The sequence below is a fragment of the Aquarana catesbeiana genome, linkage group LG13, assembly GCF_042186555.1.
Source record: "Aquarana catesbeiana isolate 2022-GZ linkage group LG13, ASM4218655v1, whole genome shotgun sequence".
NCBI classification, from domain to species: Eukaryota; Metazoa; Chordata; class Amphibia; order Anura; family Ranidae; genus Aquarana; species Aquarana catesbeiana.
The window spans coordinates 216576267-216599721 of record NC_133336.1 but is presented as its reverse complement, the minus strand read 5'-3'; positions in this window follow the sequence as shown (position 1 = coordinate 216599721).

Genomic DNA, 23455 nt, shown 5'->3' with positions numbered 1-23455 from the left:
TCATACTACGGCGGCGGCGGCAGCTGTGTGCGTGTTCCTCCTCGCCCGTTCGGGTGAGCGGACGGCGGGGCACCACCCAATGGCGGTTCTGGGGTGGCGGTGGAGCGAGGATTCTACGGGTTCGTACACACGGACGCAAGAAGGGGGCGCCCTGAAGGGGCTACAAGAGCGCCAAGGTTTATTGGGGTTTGCGCTGGGAGGCGTGGCCTAGACCGGCCTGGTTGCGTTTCTCGCGTTACAAAGCTGGGCCCGCCTCCGACGCCCCCCCCCAGTCAGAGGCAAATATTTCTCAATGATCATTTTTTAAACCCTCATCGCAATTTCGGCGCCCCGATGAAAATTGCGTAGACAGAACAAGGAGGCGAAAGCAAATTCCAAATTGGCAATATGGTGCGGAATGGCGCCAAAAAATGCGCGTCAGTAAGACGCATAAAGAAGAGTAAGAAAATGGCGCAGTGACGGGCCCCGGGGCTGGGGAAGATGGGGCCCTGGAGGATGTAAGAGAGCGAGGAGGGGCGTTCTGCGGAGGAGCGCTGCAGCAAAGGGTTAAGTCCGATGCTCCGGGAAGGTCGTAAAACTCGCTGTCTTGTGTCGGCACTTTACATTTCCTCTCCCAGCGGATGTCATTATTATCGCCGCGCGTTCTACTGATCACACAAAACATGAAAATAGGACTGCAGCTTATGGGGAACGCCATCTCCATACCGCGAGAATAATTGGTGACCGATGTGCCACCGGGGGCCTCCGCTCACCAACATCCCACTGATCCCAAAAATAAGATCCACCCAGAGAGAGATGTCCCCCAGTAGTTTGTGTCTCTGCCCCTCCCACAATGGGGAGATTTCCTGCAGTAGTTTGTGTCTCTGCCCCTCCCACAATGGGGAGATTTCCTGCAGTAGTTTGTGTCTCTGCCCCTCCCACAATGATGAGATTTCCTGCAGTAGTTTGTGTCTCTGCCCCTCCCACACACAATGGGGAGCGTTCCTGCCATTTTGTGTCTTTGCCCCTCCCACAATGGGGAGATTCCCCTCAGTAGTTTGTGTCTTTGCCCCTCCCACAATGGGGAGATTTCCTGCAGTAGTTTGTGTCTCTGCCCCTCCCACAATGGGGAGATTTCCTGCAGTAGTTTGTGTCTCTGCCCCTCCCACAATGGGGAAATTTCCTCCAGTAGTTTGTGTCTCTGCCCCTCCCACAATGGGGAGATTTCCTGCAGTAGTTTGTGTCTCTGCCCCTCCCACAATGGGGAGATTCCCCTCAGTAGTTTGTGTCTCTGCCACTCCCACAATGGGGAGTTTTCCTGCAGTAGTTTGTGTCTCTGCCCCTCCCACAATGGGGAGCGTTCCTGCAGTATTTTGTGTCTCTGCCCCTCCCACAATGGGGAGATTCCCCTCAGTAGTTTGTGTCTCTGCCCCTCCCACAATGGGGAGAATTCCTGTAGTAGTTTGTGTCTCTGCCCCTCCCACAATGGGGAGATTCCCCTCAGTAGTTTGTGTCTCTGCCCCTCCCACAATGGTGAGATTTCCTGCAGTAGTTTGTGTCTCTGCCCCTCCCACAATGGGGAGATTTCCCGCAGTAGTTTGTGTCTCTGCCCCTCCCACAATGGGGAGATTTCCCGCAGTAGTTTGTGTCTTTGCTCCTCCCACAATGGTGAGATGGGAACCCACCTGTCTCCAACAGCCCCCCAAGAGGGCAGTACACCGGGCTGAACCAATAACAGACATCTTCCAACAAGGGGTCCCCGTGCATACAAGGCCCCTGCCATCTCCATGGTCCCCACAGTCTCCATGGTATCCACCATCTTCAGGGTCCCCACCATATCCACAGTCCTCGCCATATCCATGGTACCCACCATCTTCATGGTCCACACCATCTCCACAGTCCCCGCCCTCTTTACGGTCCCCACCATCTCAAGGGTCCCTGCATTCTTCATGGTTCTCACCATCTCCACGGTCTCTGCCATCTTCAAGGTCCCCACCATCTCCATGGTACCCATCTTCTTCATGGCCCTCATCTTTAGGGTCCCCAAAATCTCAACAGTCACCATCTTCATGGTCCCCACTATCTTCAAGGTCCCTGCCATCTCGAAGGTCCCCACCATCTCCATAGTCCCTGCCATCTTCATAGTCTCCACCATCCCTATGGCCCGCACAATCCCCACAGGCCCGCTGTTTCCACAGTCCCTGCCATCTTCTTGGTCCCCACCAACTTCACTATCATCATCTCCATGGTCCCCGCCATCTTCATGGTCCCCGCCATCTCCATAGTCCCCACCCACCGTCTTCATGGTCCCCACCATTGCCATAGTCAGCACCATCCCCACAGTCCTGTTTCCACAGTCCCTGCCATCTTCTTGGTCGCCACCATCTTCACTGTCGTCACCATCTTCATGGTCCCTGCCATCAACACAGTCCCTGCCATCTTCTTGGTAGCCACCATCTTCATGGTCCCCGCCATCAACACAGTCCGCCATCTTCTTGGTGTCCACCATCCCCATGGTCCGCACCATCCCCACGGTCCCGCTGTTTCCATAGTCCCTGCCATCTTCTTGGTCTCCACCATCTTCACTGTTGTCATCATCTCCATAGTCCCCGGCATCTTCATGGTCCCCGCCATTTCCATGGTCCCCGCCATCTTCATGGTCCCTGCCATCTTCATGGTGCCCGCCATCTCCATGGTCCCCGCCATCTCCACAGTCCACCATCTCCATGGTCCCCACCACCTTCCATCTAAGCAAGTTGAGAGGATCTGCTATTCTGCAGCTGCTTCCTTAGGAGGGCGGGGCCGTAGACGATGCAGGGAAGTGCGTTGGTCAGCAATAACCAGACGCACAATTCCCAGCGATCAATGCGGCTGCCCCGGGTTCCCGCCCATAACTACCATGTAATAGATGATCCCACACAGGGAGGAGGCCGCGGCGCACCCGGCAGACGTGAACGGCGTACGAGTAGAAGAGGACAAGCCTTCCCCCGCGCCTCAATTAGAAATCAGCGCACACCTGAAGGATGCGCCGAACACGGCGGAGGGCGGCCGATCGATACGCGATGTCTGCTGGAGCGTCAGCGTCTCATTACGCCGCTTTACTTACAGAGAAATAGATTTCAGCAGCAAACAAATTACAAGACGCTCTTAACAAATTACAGGTAAACCGCGGCCGGGGCGCCGCGCCATTGTCAGAGCCATTGTCGGGGCGAACGCGCGGTTATCAGCGAAATCGGAGGAGAGCGCCGGCCTGGGGGTCAAAGATAAATTTTTCATTTGTCACTCGCCGGAGGAGGAAGAAAAAAATACTTTTTAATTAAATAAAAATAACAAAAACCCCCGAGGCGCGGCTCGCGGGAAACAGCGGCGGAAATGAGAATTTCAACTGAAGTAACAAATCCCATATCAAATGACGTCGATCGGAGGAGGCGGGGGGATTTATCTTATCGCTGTAACTTTATATATGACACGCCGCGCCCGAGCATCTATGGAAAATGGCGGCGGCCTGGCCGTCATGCCGGTCCTCTGGCTTCAACGCTTCCCGGAATGTTACAGGAATTGCGCTAATTCACGAGGCGGGCGAGGAATGGCATCCTCCGAAAGGGGGCAGTCTACCCGGCAATGACTGTGCAAGGTGGCGCCCAGTGCTCTGTTCCCGCCCACCTTGAAGGGTTCCCAGCTCCTCCCGTTTTGTAAAACGTAATCCACCAGAGAAAGGGGTGGGGCATCATGTGGGCGGAGCTGGGAACCCAGACCGAGGAACCTACCAATAGGATTAGAATTCACATGAGGTCATATTTTTTTTATAGTTGCCGACCATACCACCCAAATCACATAAAATCAAACCTGTCGGGGTCATATGACCATCATGCGATCGCCGCGCCCAATCAAGACACCAACGCTGTCATCGCCAAACGAAAAAAAAAGAAATGCGCCTAATTCTTGGAAGCGCTCGTCTCGCAGAATTCCACACCAATAAGGTTCCGTTCCGTAAATATGCAGAAAAGCGCACATTTTCCTGCACGCTCACAGAACGCGATAAAAAAACACGTGTCATGCTTCAAAACGAACGCCCCAGACTACAAAACCGGTCCTGAAAGTAGCGGCGGTCTGACCGTCGTGCCGGTCCTCAGGCGTTGGATGCTTGCCAAACTATTACAGAAATTGCGCCTATTCAGCTGGCGGCAAGGAATGGCGCCCTCCGAAAGGGGGCGTTCCACCCGGCAATAACTGTGTAAGGTGGCGTCCGCTGCCCTCTTCCCGCCCCACCTCGAAGGGTTCCCAGATCCCATTTATTAGGACAGAATACACCAGGGAAAGGGGAGGGGCATCATGTGGGCGGAGCTGGGAACCCAGACCGAAGAGCTCTCCAATAGGATTAAAACTCATATGATGTCAGATATTTTATGGTCGCTGAACATACCATCCAATCGCAAAAAAGAAACCTTTTAGGGTCATGTGACTGTGCAATTGCGCCCAATTAAGACGTCATCGCCAAACGCCTAATTCTTGGAAGCGCTCGTCTCGCAGAATTTCACACCACCCGAGTGTTCCGTAAATGTGAGATGGCGGCGGTTTGACCGCCATGCCGCTCCTCTGGCTTTAACGCTTCCTAGAATGTTACAGAAATTGCGCCTATTCTGGAGGCGGATAGGAATGGCGACCTCCAAAAGGGGAGGTCCATCAGTCAATGACTGTGCAAAGTAGTGTCCGATGCTCTGCTCCGCCCACCTTGAAGGGTTCCTCCGCCCATCTTGAAGGGTTCCCAGCTCCTCCCATTCTATAAGACAGAATCCACCAGGGAAAGGGGCGGGGCGTCATGTGGGTGGAGCTGGGAACCCGATGCTCTGCTCCGCCCACCTTGAAGGGTTCCACCGCCCATCTTGAAGGGTTCCCAGCTCCTCCCATTCTATAAGACAGAATCCACCAGGGAAAGGGGCGGGGCGTCATGTGGGTCATGTAGACCGAAGAGTCCACCAATAGGATTAGAATTCATATGAGGTCCACCTCAGATTTTAATTGATCACTGAGCATACCGTCTAATCTCACATACAAATATAAGAAGATGGGTGTTTTTGCGTGCTTCAAAAAAGCGCAACAAACACGCATGGCGCAACTTCCAAAAGGGGTACAGGCCCTTCTTTTTTTTTGGTGTTAAAATGATGGGGCCCCTCCACGCGACAAATATGCCCAAAGAAGCTCCTGAACCCTTCCAGAATTTGCACCAGGCATGGTTTTAACTGCGCTTTGGCGCATTTGTTGCACGTTTTCAAAGTGTGCAAAAAACTTGCATCTTCTTGCCGCGTTTGGGGGCGACCGTAAACGCGTGGGAAAACGTGCGCTTTTGTGCACATTTAAAAGGAATGTATGTTTAAAAAAAATGCAAAAACGCGCAGTCGCGGGCGTCATTCGTAGTAAATGCCACCTGAAATGCAGCAAGAAGATGTGTGTTTTTGTGCGCTTCAAAACACACAAAACGCGCGCGGCGCAACTTCCAAAAAAAATGTACGGGAGTCTTCAAAACACGCAAAATGTGCGCAGCGCAACTTCCAAAAAAAAATGTATGGGAGTCTTCAAAACACGCAAAATGTGCGAGGCGCAACTTCCAAAAAAAATGTATGGGAGTCTTCAAAACACGCAAAATGTGCGCGGCGCAACTTCCAAAAAAAAATGTATGGGAGTCTTCAAAACGCGCAAAACACGCGCGGCGCAACTTCCAAAAAAATGTACGGGAGCCTTCAAAACACGCAAAACGCGCGGCGCAACTTCCCAAAAAATGTACGGGAGTCTTCAAAGCATGCCAAACGCGCGGCGCAACTTCCCAAAAAAATGTACGGGAGTCTTCAAAACACGCAAAACGCGCGCGGCGCAACTTCCAAAAAAATAAAAAGGAAGGGAGTCTATTTGGGCATTTTTTGTAGTGCTGTAACGACGGGACAAAACGCAGAGGTAGAAACGCCCGTTGCGTAATTTCCAAAAAGATTCTATTTGGCGTGTTTCTCGTGCGTAGGGCGGTCCTGTCGACGCCCCAAACAAAAAAAAGCACCAAAGAAACTCCTGAATCTTTTTTTGAAAGTTGCGCCGTGCACGTTTGTTGCGTGTTTTAAAGCGTGCGCAAAAACGTACATCTTAATAGTGCTTTTGGGGGTATCGTTAACAAAAAATGGCGACCGTTAACACACGTGAAAATGTGCGCTTTTGTGCGCATTTATGGAATGTATGTAAAAAAAACGCACAAAATAAGTGCGCAAAAACGCGCGATCTGGAGACAATCGGAAGTAAATGGGGCCAAAAGGATTATGGCATTATGAGTTGGGCTCCAGCGTGGGTCGCCGCGGTATTTAGGAAACCCCGCCCCACTAATCACGTCTGAGGGACCAATCGCCGGGAAGCACAGACCATTCGCAATTTTTCGCACAGTAAATGCCACCTGCCGCGCCTGAAATGATCCCCAATTCTCGGTTGCCGGTCTTTTCTCCCTCCATTCTCCCCGGGAACAATCAGAAACAATCGGCCTTATTTTCCTGGCAAGCAACTGCTGCCGATAATAAATCCCCCCGTTTGGCGGCGGCGGCGCGGTTTATCCGGGTATTTACGGGGATTATCCGGTGAAAGAATAGCGGCGATTTCAAAGCGCTCTTTGTTGCTCGCCGTCCCTCAGGCAGGGGGTGTAGGGACGCGGAGGAACAGCCTGCTAATCCCATCAAGGCGAGTGACGCGCCGCCGCTGAGCGATGATCGGTGTCAGAGCGCCAGGCGGGAAAACGTGGCGGCACGGCGTGAAGCACGTTGGGGGTTAAACTGCTAATTAAATCTTCGCAAAAGCAAATGATGTCTGACAGCGAAAAAAAAAAAAAGAGCGTCTTCAAAAAATAACAAATAAAAATCGCCCGCAAGGGTGATTAGCGGAGGTGAGCGGCCATTAATCACACGTAATCGCGGCGTCAGCGGTAATTATCCGTAAATAACGGTGACGGGAGGCTCGTCTCACCGATTGCAAGTGTCCAGCCGTGGGGAACGCCCCCATATTTTACTGCGAAAGGGGGGCGGCGAGCTGGCGCGGTGGGAGGGGCCTCCGCCATGATTCATCAATCAGGGCCCCCCAGGAAGAGGATTGCGGGGGGAAAATCGCTCGCTACGCCATTTCTGAAAACCGCTTTACGGCACCAAAAAATGAAAAACAAAACCGGTAAAAAACAGTTTTGCGTTTCGTGAAAAGTTGTTGCAAATTTTGGAATTTTGATGAAATTTTCTTTCATTTGTAACAATGAAATTCATTCTACAAAATCTTTTCTCTGATTGGAGAATTCCCTTCCACTCCGCCCACAAGGAATCCTGGAGCAGACAGTGCTGTCCCTGATAGGAGAGAGGGGGCGGAGTCACAGTGCAGGCTGTGTAATCTGATCTCTCCTGATCTTCAGACCTGTCCCTGATAGGAGAGAGGGGGAGGAGTCACAGTGCAGGCTGTGTAATCTGATCTCTCCTACTCCTTAGACCTGTCCCTGATAGAAGAGAGGGGGAGGAGTCACAGTGCAGGCTATGTAATCTGATCTCTCCTGATCTTCAGACCTGTCCCTGATAGGTGAGAGGGGGAGGAGTCACAGTGCAGGCTGTGTAATCTGATCTCTCCTGCTCCTCAGACCTGTCCCTGATAGGAGAGAGGGGGAGGAGTCACAGTGCAGGCTGTGTAATCTGATCTCTCCTGCTCCTCAGACTTGTCCCTGATAGGAGAGAGGGGGAGGAGTCACAGTGCAGGCTGTGTAATCTGATCTCTCCTGCTCCTCAGACCTGTCCCTGATAGGAGAGAGGGGTGGAGTCACAGTGCAGGCTGTGTAATCTGATCTCTCCTGCTCCTCAGACCTGTCCCTGATAGGAGAGAGGGGGTGGAGTCACAGTGCAGGCTGTGTAATCTGATCTCTCCTGATCTTCAGACCTGTCCCTGATAGGAGAGAGGGGGAGGAGTCACAGTGCAATCTGTGTAATCTGATCTCATTTGCTCATCAGACCTTTCCCTGATAGGAGAGAGGGGGTGGAGTCACAGTGCGGGCTTTGTAATCTGATCTCCCTTGCTCCTCAGACCTGTCCCTGATAGGAGAGAGGGGGAGGAGTCACAGTGCAGGCTGTGTAATCTGATCTCTCCTGCTCATCAGACCTTTCCCTGATAGGAGAGAGGGGGTGGATTCACAGTGCAGGCTGTGTAATCTGATCTCTCCTGCTCATCAGACCTTTCCCTGATAGGAGAGAGGGGGAGGAGTCACAGTGCAGGCTGTGTAATCTGATCTCTCCTGATCTTCAGACTTGTCCCTGATAGGAGAGAAGGGGAGGAGTCACAGTGCAGGCTGTGTAATCTGATCTCTCCTGCTCCTCAGACCTGTCCCTGATAGAAGAGTGGGGGAGGAGTGACAGTGCAGGCTGTGTAATCTGATCTCTCTTGCTCCTCAGACCTGTCCCTGATAGGAGAGAGGGGGAGGAGTCACAGTGCAGGCTGTGTAATCTGATCTCCTCTGCTCCTCAGACTTGTCCCTGATAGGAGAGAGGGGGAGGAGTCACAGTGCAGGCTGTGTAATCCGATCTCTCCTGCTCCTCAGACCTGTCCCTGATAGGAGACAGGGGAGAAGTCACAGTGCAGGCTGTGTAATCTGATCTCTCCTGCTCCTCAGATCTTTCCCTGATAGGAGAGAAGGGGAGGAGTCACAGTGCAGGCTGTGTAATCTGATCTCTCCTGCTCCTCAGATCTTTCCCTGATAGGAGAGAAGGGGAGGAGTCACAGTGCAGGCTGTGTAATCTGATCTCTCCTGATCTTCACACCTGTCCCTGATAGGAGAGAGGGGGAGGAATCACAGTGCAGGCTGTGTAATCTGATCTCTCCTGATCTTCAGACTTGTCCCTGATAGGAGAGAGGGGGAAGAGTGACAGTGCAGGCTGTGTAATCTGATCTCTCCTGCTCCTCAGACCTGTCCCTGATAGGAGAGAGGGGGAGGAGTCACAGTGCAGGCTGTGTAATCTGATCTCTCCTGCTCCTCAGACCTTTCCCTGATAGGAGAGAGGGGGAGGAGTCACAGTGCAGGCTGTGTAATCTGATCTCTCCTGCTCCTTAGACCTGTCCCTGATAGGAGAGAGGGGGCGGAGACACAGTGCAGGCTGTGAAATCTGATCTCTTCCGCTCCTCAGACCTGTCCCTGATAGGAGAGAGGGGGTGGAGTCACAGTGCAGGCTGTGTAATCTGATCTCTCCTGATCTTCAGACTAGTTCCTGATAGGAGAGAGGGGAGGAGTCACAGTGCAGGCTGTGTAATCTGATCTCTCCTGATTTTCAGACCTGTCCCTGATAGAAAAGTGGGGGAGGAGTCACAGTGCAGGCTGTGTAATCTGATCTCTCCTGCTCCTTAGACCTGTCCCTGATAGGAGAGAGGGGTGGAGTCACAGTGCAGGCTGTGTAATCTGATCTCTCCTGCTCCTCAGAACTGTCACTGATAGGAGAGAGGGGGAGGAGTCACAGTGCAGGCTGTGTAATCTGATCTCTCCTGATCTTCAGACCTGTCGGATAGGAGAGAGGGGGCAGAGTCACAGTGCAGGCTGTGTAATCTGATCTCTCTTGCTCCTCAGACCTGTCCCTGATAGGATAGAGGGGGAGGAGTCACAGTGCAGGCTGTGTAATCTGATCTCTCCTGATCTTCAGACCTGTCCCTGATAGGAGAGAGGGGGAGGAGTCACAGTGCAGGCTGTGTAATCTGATCTCTCCTGATCTTCAGACCTGTCCCTGATAGGAGAGAGGGGGAGGAGTCACAGTGCAGGCTGTTTAATCTGATCTCTCCTGATCCTCAGACCTGTCCCTTATAGGAGAGAGGGGGAGGAGTCACAGTGCAGGCTGTGTAATCTGATCTCTCTTGCTCCTCAGACCTGTCCCTGATAGGAGAGAGGGGGAGGAGTCACAGTGCAGGCTGTGTAATCTGATCTCTCTTGCTCCTCAGACCTGTCCCTGATAGGAGAGAGGGGGAGGAGTCACAGTGCAGGCTGTTTAATCTGATCTCTCCTGATCCTCAGACCTGTCCCTTATAGGAGAGAGGGGGAGGAGTCACAGTGCAGGCTGTGTAATCTGATCTCTCTTGCTCCTCAGACCTGTCCCTGATAGGAGAGAGGGGGAGGAGTCACAGTGCAGGCTGTGTAATCTGATCTCTCTTGCTCCTCAGACCTGTCCCTGATAGGAGAGAGGGGGAGGAGTCACAATGCAGGCTGTGTAATCTGATCTCTCCTGATCTTCAGACCTCTCCCTGATAGGAGAGAGGGGGAGGAGTCACAGTGCAGGCTGTGCAATCTGATCTCTCCTGCTCCTTAGACCTGTCCCTGATAGGAGAGAGGGGGAGGAGTCACAGTGCAGGCTATGTAATCTGATCTCTCCTGATCTTCAGACTAGTCCCTGATAGGAGAGAATCAAGGAGTCACAGTGCAGGCTGTGTAATCTGATCTCTCCTGATCTTCAGACCTGTCCAATAGGAGAGAGGGGTGGCGTCCCAGTGCAGGCTGTGTAATCTGATCTCTCCTGATCTTCACACCTGTCCCTGATAGGAGAGAGGGGGGAGGAGTCACAGTGCAGGCTGTGTAATCCGATCTCTCCTGCTCCTCAGAGCTGTCCCTGATAGGAGAGAGGGGGAGGAGTCACAGTGCAGGCTGTGTAATCTGATCTCTCCTGCTCCTCAGACCTGTCCCTGATAAGAGAGAGGGGGAGGAGTCACAGTGCAGGCTGTGTAATCTGATCTCTCCTGCTCCTCAGACCTATCCCTGATAGAAGAGAGGGGGAGGAATCACAGTGCAGGCTGTGTAATCTGATCTCTCCTGATCTTCAGACTTGTCCCTGATAGGAGAGAGGGGGAAGAGTCACAGTGCAGGCTGTGTAATCTGATCTCCCTTACTCCTCAGACCTGTCCCTGATAGGAGAGAGGGCGAGGAGTCACAGTGCAGGCTGTGTAATCTGATCTCTCCTGCTCCTTAGACCTGTCCCTGATAGGAGAGAGGGGGAGGAGTCACAGTGCAGGCTGTGTAATCTGATCTCTCCTGATCTTCAGACCTGTCGGATAGGAGAGAGGGGGCGGAGACACAGTGCAGGCTATGAAATCTGATCTCTTCCGCTCCTCAGACCTGTCCCTGATAGGAGAGAGGGGGTGGAGTCACAGTGCAGGCTGTGTAATCTGATCTCTCCTGATCTTCAGACTTGTCCCTGATAGGAGAGAGGGGGAAGAGTCACAGTGCAGGCTGTGTAATCTGATCTCTCCTGCTCCTCAGACCTTTCCCTGATAGGAGAGAGGGGGAGGAGTCACAGTGCAGGCTGTGTAATCTGATCTCTCCTGCTCCTTAGACCTGTCCCTGATAGGAGAGAGGGGGAGGAGTCACAGTGCAGGCTGTGTAATCTGATCTCTCCTGATCTTCAGACCTGTCGGATAGGAGAGAGGGGGCGGAGACACAGTGCAGGCTGTGAAATCTGATCTCTTCCGCTCCTCAGACCTGTCCCTGATAGGAGAGAGGGGGTGGAGTCACAGTGCAGGCTGTGTAATCTGATCTCTCCTGATCTTCAGACTAGTCCCTGATAGGAGAGAGGGGAGGAGTCACAGTGCAGGCTGTGTAATCTGATCTCTCCTGATTTTCAGACCTGTCCCTGATAGAAAAGTGGGGGAGGAGTCACAGTGCAGGCTGTGTAATCTGATCTCTCCTGCTCCTTAGACCTGTCCCTGATAGGAGAGAGGGGTGGAGTCACAGTGCAGGCTGTGTAATCTGATCTCTCCTGCTCCTCAGACCTGTCACTGATAGGAGAGAGGGGGAGGAGTCACAGTGCAGGCTGTGTAATCTGATCTCTCCTGATCTTCAGACCTGTCGGATAGGAGAGAGGGGGCAGAGTCACAGTGCAGGCTGTGTAATCTGATCTCTCTTGCTCCTCAGACCTGTCCCTGATAGGATAGAGGGGGAGGAGTCACAGTGCAGGCTGTGTAATCTGATCTCTCCTGATCTTCGGACCTTTCCCTGATAGGAGAGAGGGGGAGGAGTCACAGTGCAGGCTGTGTAATCTGATCTCTCCCCCTCCTCAGACCTGTCCCTGATAGGAGAGAGTCAAGGAGTCACAGTGCAGGCTGTGTAATCTGATCTCTCTTGCTCCTCAGACCTGTCCCTGATAGGAGAGAGGGGGAGGAGTCACAGTGCAGGCTGTTTAATCTGATCTCTCCTGATCCTCAGACCTGTCCCTTATAGGAGAGAGGGGGAGGAGTCACAGTGCAGGCTGTGTAATCTGATCTCTCTTGCTCCTCAGACCTGTCCCTGATAGGAGAGAGGGGGAGGAGTCACAGTGCAGGCTGTGTAATCTGATCTCTCTTGCTCCTCAGACCTCTCCCTGATAGGAGAGAGGGGGAGGAGTCACAGTGCAGGTTGTGTAATCTGATCTCTCTTGATCTTCAGAGCTCTGCCTGATAGGAGAGAGGGGGAGGAGTCACAGTGCAGGCTGTGCAATCCGATCTCTCCTGCTCCTTAGACCTGTCCCTGATAGGAGAGAGGGGGAGGAGTCACAGTGCAGGCTGTGTAATCTGATCTCTCCTGATCTTCAGACCTTTCCCTGATAGGAGAAAGGGGGAGGAGTCACAGTGCAGGCTGTGTAATCTGATCTCTCCTGCTCCTCAGACCTTTCCCTGATAGGAGAGAGGGGGAGGAGTCACACTGCAGGCTGTGTAATCTGATCTCTCCTGATTTTCAGACCTGTCCCTGATAGAAAAGTGGGGGAGGAGTCACAGTGCAGGCTGTGTAATCTGATCTCTCCTGCTCCTTAGACCTGTCCCTGATAGGATAGAGGGGGAGGAGTCACAGTGCAGGCTGTGTAATCTGATCTCTCCTGATCTTCAGACCTGTCCCTGATAGGAGAGAGGGGGAGGAGTCACAGTGCAGGCTGTGTAATCTGATCTCTCCTGATCTTCAGACCTGTCCCTGATAGGAGAGAGGGGGAGGAGTCACAGTGCAGGCTGTTTAATCTGATCTCTCCTGATCCTCAGACCTGTCCCTTATAGGAGAGAGGGGGAGGAGTCACAGTGCAGGCTGTGTAATCTGATCTCTCTTGCTCCTCAGACCTGTCCCTGATAGGAGAGAGGGGGAGGAGTCACAGTGCAGGCTGTGTAATCTGATCTCTCTTGCTCCTCAGACCTGTCCCTGATAGGAGAGAGGGGGAGGAGTCACAGTGCAGGCTGTTTAATCTGATCTCTCCTGATCCTCAGACCTGTCCCTTATAGGAGAGAGGGGGAGGAGTCACAGTGCAGGCTGTGTAATCTGATCTCTCTTGCTCCTCAGACCTGTCCCTGATAGGAGAGAGGGGGAGGAGTCACAGTGCAGGCTGTGTAATCTGATCTCTCTTGCTCCTCAGACCTGTCCCTGATAGGAGAGAGGGGGAGGAGTCACAGTGCAGGCTGTGTAATCTGATCTCTCCTGATCTTCAGACCTCTCCCTGATAGGAGAGAGGGGGAGGAGTCACAGTGCAGGCTGTGCAATCTGATCTCTCCTGCTCCTTAGACCTGTCCCTGATAGGAGAGAGGGGGAGGAGTCACAGTGCAGGCTATGTAATCTGATCTCTCCTGATCTTCAGACTAGTCCCTGATAGGAGAGAATCAAGGAGTCACAGTGCAGGCTGTGTAATCTGATCTCTCCTGATCTTCAGACCTGTCCAATAGGAGAGAGGGGTGGCGTCCCAGTGCAGGCTGTGTAATCTGATCTCTCCTGATCTTCACACCTGTCCCTGATAGGAGAGAGGGGGGAGGAGTCACAGTGCAGGCTGTGTAATCCGATCTCTCCTGCTCCTCAGAGCTGTCCCTGATAGGAGAGAGGGGGAGGAGTCACAGTGCAGGCTGTGTAATCTGATCTCTCCTGCTACTCAGACCTGTCCCTGATAAGAGAGAGGGGGAGGAGTCACAGTGCAGGCTGTGTAATCTGATCTCTCCTGCTCCTCAGACCTATCCCTGATAGAAGAGAGGGGGAGGAATCACAGTGCAGGCTGTGTAATCTGATCTCTCCTGATCTTCAGACTTGTCCCTGATAGGAGAGAGGGGGAAGAGTCACAGTGCAGGCTGTGTAATCTGATCTCCCTTACTCCTCAGACCTGTCCCTGATAGGAGAGAGGGCGAGGAGTCACAGTGCAGGCTGTGTAATCTGATCTCTCCTGCTCCTTAGACCTGTCCCTGATAGGAGAGAGGGGGAGGAGTCACAGTGCAGGCTGTGTAATCTGATCTCTCCTGATCTTCAGACCTGTCGGATAGGAGAGAGGGGGCGGAGACACAGTGCAGGCTATGAAATCTGATCTCTTCCGCTCATCAGACCTGTCCCTGATAGGAGAGAGGGGGTGGAGTCACAGTGCAGGCTGTGTAATCTGATCTCTCCTGATCTTCAGACTTGTCCCTGATAGGAGAGAGGGGGAAGAGTCACAGTGCAGGCTGTGTAATCTGATCTCTCCTGCTCCTCAGACCTTTCCCTGATAGGAGAGAGGGGGAGGAGTCACAGTGCAGGCTGTGTAATCTGATCTCTCCTGCTCCTTAGACCTGTCCCTGATAGGAGAGAGGGGGAGGAGTCACAGTGCAGGCTGTGTAATCTGATCTCTCCTGATCTTCAGACCTGTCGGATAGGAGAGAGGGGGCGGAGACACAGTGCAGGCTGTGAAATCTGATCTCTTCCGCTCCTCAGACCTGTCCCTGATAGGAGAGAGGGGGTGGAGTCACAGTGCAGGCTGTGTAATCTGATCTCTCCTGATCTTCAGACTAGTCCCTGATAGGAGAGAGGGGAGGAGTCACAGTGCAGGCTGTGTAATCTGATCTCTCCTGATTTTCAGACCTGTCCCTGATAGAAAAGTGGGGGAGGAGTCACAGTGCAGGCTGTGTAATCTGATCTCTCCTGCTCCTTAGACCTGTCCCTGATAGGAGAGAGGGGTGGAGTCACAGTGCAGGCTGTGTAATCTGATCTCTCCTGCTCCTCAGACCTGTCACTGATAGGAGAGAGGGGGAGGAGTCACAGTGCAGGCTGTGTAATCTGATCTCTCCTGATCTTCAGACCTGTCGGATAGGAGAGAGGGGGCAGAGTCACAGTGCAGGCTGTGTAATCTGATCTCTCTTGCTCCTCAGACCTGTCCCTGATAGGATAGAGGGGGAGGAGTCACAGTGCAGGCTGTGTAATCTGATCTCTCCTGATCTTCGGACCTTTCCCTGATAGGAGAAAGGGGGAGGAGTCACAGTGCAGGCTGTGTAATCTGATCTCTCCCCCTCCTCAGACCTGTCCCTGATAGGAGAGAGTCAAGGAGTCACAGTGCAGGCTGTGTAATCTGATCTCTCCTGATCTTCAGACCTGTCGGATAGGAAAGAGGGGGCGGATTCACAGTGCAGGCTGTGTAATCTGATCTCTCTTGCTCCTCAGACCTGTCCCTGATAGGAGAGAGGGGGAGGAGTCACAGTGCAGGCTGTTTAATCTGATCTCTCCTGATCCTCAGACCTGTCCCTTATAGGAGAGAGGGGGAGGAGTCACAGTGCAGGCTGTGTAATCTGATCTCTCTTGCTCCTCAGACCTGTCCCTGATAGGAGAGAGGGGGAGGAGTCACAGTGCAGGCTGTGTAATCTGATCTCTCTTGCTCCTCAGACCTCTCCCTGATAGGAGAGAGGGGGAGGAGTCACAGTGCAGGTTGTGTAATCTGATCTCTCTTGATCTTCAGAGCTCTGCCTGATAGGAGAGAGGGGGAGGAGTCACAGTGCAGGCTGTGCAATCCGATCTCTCCTGCTCCTTAGACCTGTCCCTGATAGGAGAGAGGGGGAGGAGTCACAGTGCAGGCTGTGCAATCCGATCTCTCCTGCTCCTTAGACCTCTCCCTGATAGGAGAAAGGGGGAGGAGTCACAGTGCAGGCTGTGTAATCTGATCTCTCCTGCTCCTCAGACCTTTCCCTGATAGGAGAGAGGGGGAGGAGTCACACTGCAGGCTGTGTAATCTGATCTCTCCTGATTTTCAGACCTGTCCCTGATAGAAAAGTGGGGGAGGAGTCACAGTGCAGGCTGTGTAATCTGATCTCTCCTGCTCCTTAGACCTGTCCCTGATAGGAGAGAGGGGAGGAGTCACACTGCAGGCTGTGTAATCTGATCTCTCCTGCTCCTCAGACCTTTCCCTGATAGGAGAGAGTGGGAGGAGTCACAGTGCAGGCTGTGTAATCTGATCTCTCCTGCTCCTTAGACCTGTCCCTGATAGGAGAGAGGGGGAGGAGTCACAGTGCAGGCTGTGTAATCTGATCTCTCCTGCTCCTTAGACCTGTCCCTGATAGAAGAGTGGGGGCGGAGTCACAGTGCAGGCTGTGTAATCTGATCTCTCCCCCTCCTCAGACCTGTCCCTGATAGGAGAGAGTCAAGGAGTCACAGTGCAGGCTGTTTAATCTGATCTCTCCTGATCTTCAGACCTGTCCGATAGAAGAGAGGGGGTGAAGTCACAGTGCAGGCTGTGTAATCTGATCTCCCTTACTCCTCAGACCTGTCCCTGATAGGAGAGAGGGGTGGAGTCACAGTGCAGGCTGTGTAATCTGATCTCTTCTGATCCTCAGACCTGTCACTGATAGAAGAGAGGGGGAGGAGTCACAGTGCAGGCTGTGTAATCTGATCTCTCTTGCTCCTTAGACCTGTCCCTGATAGGAGAGAGGGGAGGAGTCACAGTGCAGGCTGTGTAATCTGATCTCTCCTGATTTTCAGACCTGTCCCTGATAGAAAAGTGGGGGAGGAGTCACAGTGCAGGTTGTGTAATCTGATCTCTCCTGCTCCTTAGACCTGTCCCTGATAGGAGAGAGGGGTAGAGTCACAGTGCAGGCTGTGTAATCTGATCTCTCCTGCTCCTCAGACCTGTCACTGATAGGAGAAAGGGGGAGGAGTCACAGTGCAGGCTGTGTAATCTGATCTCTCCTGATCTTCAGACCTGTCGGATAGGAGAGAGGGGGCGGAGTCACAGTGCAGGCTGTGTAATCTGATCTCTCTTGCTCCTCAGACCTGTCCCTGATAGGATAGAGGGGGAGGAGTCACAGTGCAGGCTGTGTAATCTGATCTCTCCTGATCTTCAGACCTGTCGGATAGGAGAGAGGGGGCAGAGTCACAGTGCAGGCTGTGTAATCTGATCTCTTTTGCTCCTCAGACCTGTCCCTGATAGGATAGAGGGGGAGGAGTCACAGTGCAGGCTGTGTAATCTGATCTCTCCTGATCTTCAGACCTTTCCCTGATAGGAGAGAGGGGGAGGAGTCACAGTGCAGGCTATGTAATCTGATCTCTCCCCCTCCTCAGACCTGTCCCTGATAGGAGAGAGTCAAGGAGTCACAGTGCAGGCTGTGTAATCTGATCTCTCCTGATCTTCAGACCTGTCGGATAGGAAAGAGGGGCGGATTCACAGTGCAGGCTGTGTAATCTGATCTCTCTTGCTCCTCAGACCTGTCCCTGTTAGGAGAGAGGGGGAGGAGTCACAGTGCAGGCTGTTTAATCTGATCTCTCCTGATCCTCAGACCTGTCCCTTATAGGAGAGAGAGGGAGGAGTCACAGTGCAGTTTGTGTAATCTGATCTCTCTTGATCTTCAGAGCTCTCCCTGATATAAGAGTGGGTGAGGAGTCACAGTGCAGGCTGTGTAATCTGATCTCTCCTGATCTTCAGACCTCTCCCTGATAGGAGAGAGGGGGAGGAGTCACAGTGCAGGCTGTGAAATATGATCTCTTCCGCTCCTCAGACCTGTCACTGATAGGAGAGAGTCAAGGAGTCACAGTGCAGGCTGTGTAATCTGATCTCTCCTGATCTTCAGACTTGTCCGATAGAAGAGAGGGGGTGGAGTCACAGTGCAGGCTGTGTAATCTGATCTCTTCTGATCCTCAGACCTGTCACTGATAGAAGAGAGGGGAGGAGTTACAGTGCAGGCTGTGTAATCTGATCTCTCCTGATTTTCAGACCTGTCCCTGATAGAAAAGTGGGGGAGGAGTCACAGTGCAGGCTGTGTAATCTGATCTCTCCTGCTCCTTAGACCTGTCCCTGATAGGAGAGAGGGGAGGAGTCACAGTGCAGGCTGTGTAATCTGATCTCTCCTGATTTTCAGACCTGTCCCTGATAGAAAAGTGGGGGAGGAGTCACAGTGCAGGCTGTGTAATCTGATCTCTCCTGCTCCTTAGACCTGTCCCTAATAGGAGAGAGGGGTGGAGTCACAGTGCAGGCTGTGTAATCTGATCTCTCCTGATCTTCAGACCTGTCACTGATAGGAGAGAGGGGGAGGAGTCACAGTGCAGGCTGTGTAATGTGATCTCTCCTGATCTTCAGACCTGTCGGATAGGAGAGAGGGGGCGGAGTCACAGTGCAGGCTGTGTAATCTGATCTCTCTTGCTCCTCAGACCTGTCCCTGATAGGATAGAGGGGGAGGAGTCACAGTGCAGGCTGTGTAATCTGATCTCTCCTGCTCCTTAGACCTGTCCCTGATAGGAGAGAGGGGAGGAGTCACAGTGCAGGCTGTGTAATCTGATCTCTCCTGATTTTCAGACCTGTCCCTGATAGAAAAGTGGGGGAGGAGTCACAGTGCAGGCTGTGTAATCTGATCTCTCCTGCTCCTTAGACCTGTCCCTGATAGGAGAGAGGGGTGGAGTCACAGTGCAGGCTGTGTAATCTGATCTCTCCTGATCTTCAGACCTGTCACTGATAGGAGAGAGGGGGAGGAGTCACAGTGCAGGCTGTGTAATCTGATCTCTCCTGATCTTCAGACCTGTCGGATAGGAGAGAGGGGGCGGAGTCACAGTGCAGGCTGTGTAATCTGATCTCTCTTGCTCCTCAGACCTCTCCCTGATAGGATAGAGGGGGAGGAGTCACAGTGCAGGCTGTGTAATCTGATCTCTCCTGCTCCTCATACCTGTCCCTGATAGGAGAGAGTCACGGAGTCACAGTGCAATCTGATCTCTCCTGATCTTCAGACTTGTCGGATAGGAGAGAGGGGGCGGATTCACAGTGCAGGCTGTTTAATCTGATCTCTCCTGATCTTCAGACCTGTCCGATAGGAGAGAGGGGGTGGAGTCACAGTGCAGGCTGTGTAATCTGATCTCCCTTACTCCTCAGACCTGTCCCTGATAGGAGAGAGGGGTGGAGTCACAGTGCAGGCTGTGTAATCTGATCTCTTCTGATCCTCAGACCTGTCACTGATAGAAGAGAGGGGAGGAGTTACAGTGCAGGCTGTGTAATCTGATTTTTTCTGATCTTCAGATCTCTCCCTGATAGAAGAGTGGGGGAGGAGTGACAGTGCAGGCTGTGTAATCTGATCTCTCCTGATCTTCCGACCTGTCCCTGATAGGAGAGAGGGGGAGGAGTCACAGTGCAGGCTGTGTAATCTGATCTCTCTTGCTCCTCAGACCTGTCCTGATAGAGGAGAGGGGTGGAGTCACAGTGCAGGCTGTGTAATCTGATCTCCTCTGCTCCTCAGACTTGTCCCTGATAGGAGAGAGGGGGAGGAGTCACAGTGCAGGCTGTGTAATCCGATCTCTCCTGCTCCTCAGACCTGTCCCTGATAGGAGACAGGGGAGAAGTCACAGTGCAGGCTGTGTAATCTGATCTCTCCTGCTCCTCAGATCTTTCCCTGATAGGAGAGAAGGGGAGGGGTCACAGTGCAGGCTGTGTAATCTGATCTCTCCTGCTCCTCAGATCTTTCCCTGATAGGAGAGAAGGGGAGGAGTCACAGTGCAGGCTGTGTAATCTGATCTCTCCTGATCTTCACACCTGTCCCTGATAGGAGAGAGTCAAGGAGTCACAGTGCAGGCTGTGTAATCTGATCTCTCCTGATCTTCAGACTTGTCCGATAGAAGAGAGGGGGTGGAGTCACAGTGCAGGCTGTGTAATCTGATCTCTTCTGATCCTCAGACCTGTCACTGATAGAAGAGAGGGGAGGAGTTACAGTGCAGGCTGTGTAATCTGATCTCTCCTGATTTTCAGACCTGTCCCTGATAGAAAAGTGGGGGAGGAGTCACAGTGCAGGCTGTGTAATCTGATCTCTCCTGCTCCTTAGACCTGTCCCTGATAGGAGAGAGGGGAGGAGTCACAGTGCAGGCTGTGTAATCTGATCTCTCCTGATTTTCAGACCTGTCCCTGATAGAAAAGTGGGGGAGGAGTCACAGTGCAGGCTGTGTAATCTGATCTCTCCTGCTCCTTAGACCTGTCCCTAATAGGAGAGAGGGGTGGAGTCACAGTGCAGGCTGTGTAATCTGATCTCTCCTGATCTTCAGACCTGTCACTGATAGGAGAGAGGGGGAGGAGTCACAGTGCAGGCTGTGTAATGTGATCTCTCCTGATCTTCAGACCTGTCGGATAGGAGAGAGGGGGCGGAGTCACAGTGCAGGCTGTGTAATCTGATCTCTCTTGCTCCTCAGACCTGTCCCTGATAGGATAGAGGGGGAGGAGTCACAGTGCAGGCTGTGTAATCTGATCTCTCCTGCTCCTTAGACCTGTCCCTGATAGGAGAGAGGGGAGGAGTCACAGTGCAGGCTGTGTAATCTGATCTCTCCTGATTTTCAGACCTGTCCCTGATAGAAAAGTGGGGGAGGAGTCACAGTGCAGGCTGTGTAATCTGATCTCTCCTGCTCCTTAGACCTGTCCCTGATAGGAGAGAGGGGTGGAGTCACAGTGCAGGCTGTGTAATCTGATCTCTCCTGATCTTCAGACCTGTCACTGATAGGAGAGAGGGGGAGGAGTCACAGTGCAGGCTGTGTAATCTGATCTCTCCTGATCTTCAGACCTGTCGGATAGGAGAGAGGGGGCGGAGTCACAGTGCAGGCTGTGTAATCTGATCTCTCTTGCTCCTCAGACCTCTCCCTGATAGGATAGAGGGGGAGGAGTCACAGTGCAGGCTGTGTAATCTGATCTCTCCTGCTCCTCATACCTGTCCCTGATAGGAGAGAGTCACGGAGTCACAGTGCAATCTGATCTCTCCTGATCTTCAGACTTGTCGGATAGGAGAGAGGGGGCGGATTCACAGTGCAGGCTGTTTAATCTGATCTCTCCTGATCTTCAGACCTGTCCGATAGGAGAGAGGGGGTGGAGTCACAGTGCAGGCTGTGTAATCTGATCTCCCTTACTCCTCAGACCTGTCCCTGATAGGAGAGAGGGGTGGAGTCACAGTGCAGGCTGTGTAATCTGATCTCTTCTGATCCTCAGACCTGTCACTGATAGAAGAGAGGGGAGGAGTTACAGTGCAGGCTGTGTAATCTGATTTTTTCTGATCTTCAGATCTCTCCCTGATAGAAGAGTGGGGGAGGAGTGACAGTGCAGGCTGTGTAATCTGATCTCTCCTGATCTTCCGACCTGTCCCTGATAGGAGAGAGGGGGAGGAGTCACAGTGCAGGCTGTGTAATCTGATCTCTCTTGCTCCTCAGACCTGTCCTGATAGAGGAGAGGGGTGGAGTCACAGTGCAGGCTGTGTAATCTGATCTCCTCTGCTCCTCAGACTTGTCCCTGATAGGAGAGAGGGGGAGGAGTCACAGTGCAGGCTGTGTAATCCGATCTCTCCTGCTCCTCAGACCTGTCCCTGATAGGAGACAGGGGAGAAGTCACAGTGCAGGCTGTGTAATCTGATCTCTCCTGCTCCTCAGATCTTTCCCTGATAGGAGAGAAGGGGAGGGGTCACAGTGCAGGCTGTGTAATCTGATCTCTCCTGCTCCTCAGATCTTTCCCTGATAGGAGAGAAGGGGAGGAGTCACAGTGCAGGCTGTGTAATCTGATCTCTCCTGATCTTCACACCTGTCCCTGATAGGAGAGAGGGGGAGGAATCACAGTGCAGGCTGTGTAATCTGATCTCTCCTGATCTTCAGACTTGTCCCTGATAGGAGAGAGGGGGAAGAGTGACAGTGCAGGCGGTGTAATCTGACCTCTCCTGCTCCTCAGACCTGTCCCTGATAGGAGAGAGGGTGAGGAGTCATAGTGCAGGCTGTGTAATCTGATCTCTCCTGCTCCTCAGACCTTTCCCTGATAGGAGAGAGGGGGAGGAGTCACAGTGCAGGCTGTGTAATCTGATCTCTCCTGCTCCTTAGACCTGTCCCTGATAGGAGAGAGGGGGCGGAGACACAGTGCAGGCTGTGAAATCTGATCTCTTCCGCTCCTCAGACCTGTCCCTGATAGGAGAGAGGGGGTGGAGTCACAGTGCAGGCTGTGTAATCTGATCTCTCCTGATCTTCAGACTAGTCCCTGATAGGAGAGAGGGGAGGAGTCACAGTGCAGGCTGTGTAATCTGATCTCTCCTGATTTTCAGACCTGTCCCTGGTAGAAAAGTGGGGGAGGAGTCACAGTGCAGGCTGTGTAATCTGATCTCTCCTGCTCCTTAGACCTGTCCCTGATAGGAGAGAGGGGTGGAGTCACAGTGCAGGCTGTGTAATCTGATCTCTCCTGCTCCTCAGAACTGTCACTGATAGGAGAGAGGGGGAGGAGTCACAGTGCAGGCTGTGTAATCTGATCTCTCCTGATCTTCAGACCTGTCGGATAGGAGAGAGGGGGCAGAGTCACAGTGCAGGCTGTGTAATCTGATCTCTCTTTCTCCTCAGACCTGTCCCTGATAGGATAGAGGGGGAGGAGTCACAGTGCAGGCTGTGTAATCTGATCTCTCCTGATCTTCAGACCTGTCCCTGATAGGAGAGAGGGGGAGGAGTCACAGTGCAGGCTGTGTAATCTGATCTCTCCTGATCTTCAGACCTGTCCCTGATAGGAGAGAGGGGGAGGAGTCACAGTGCAGGCTGTTTAATCTGATCTCTCCTGATCCTCAGACCTGTCCCTTATAGGAGAGAGGGGGAGGAGTCACAGTGCAGGCTGTGTAATCTGATCTCTCTTGCTCCTCAGACCTGTCCCTGATAGGAGAGAGGGGGAGGAGTCACAGTGCAGGCTGTGTAATCTGATCTCTCTTGCTCCTCAGACCTGTCCCTGATAGGAGAGAGGGGGAGGAGTCACAGTGCAGGCTGTTTAATCTGATCTCTCCTGATCCTCAGACCTGTCCCTTATAGGAGAGAGGGGGAGGAGTCACAGTGCAGGCGGTGTAATCTGATCTCTCTTGCTCCTCAGACCTGTCCCTGATAGGAGAGAGGGGGAGGAGTCACAGTGCAGGCTGTGTAATCTGATCTCTCTTGCTCCTCAGACCTGTCCCTGATAGGAGAGAGGGGGAGGAGTCACAGTGCAGGCTGTGTAATCTGATCTCTCCTGATCTTCAGACCTCTCCCTGATAGGAGAGAGGGGGAGGAGTCACAGTGCAGGCTGTGCAATCTGATCTCTCCTGCTCCTTAGACCTGTCCCTGATAGGAGAGAGGGGGAGGAGTCACAGTGCAGGCTATGTAATCTGATCTCTCCTAATCTTCAGACTAGTCCCTGATAGGAGAGAATCAAGGAGTCACAGTGCAGGCTGTGTAATCTGATCTCTCCTGATCTTCAGACCTGTCCAATAGGAGAGAGGGGTGGCGTCCCAGTGC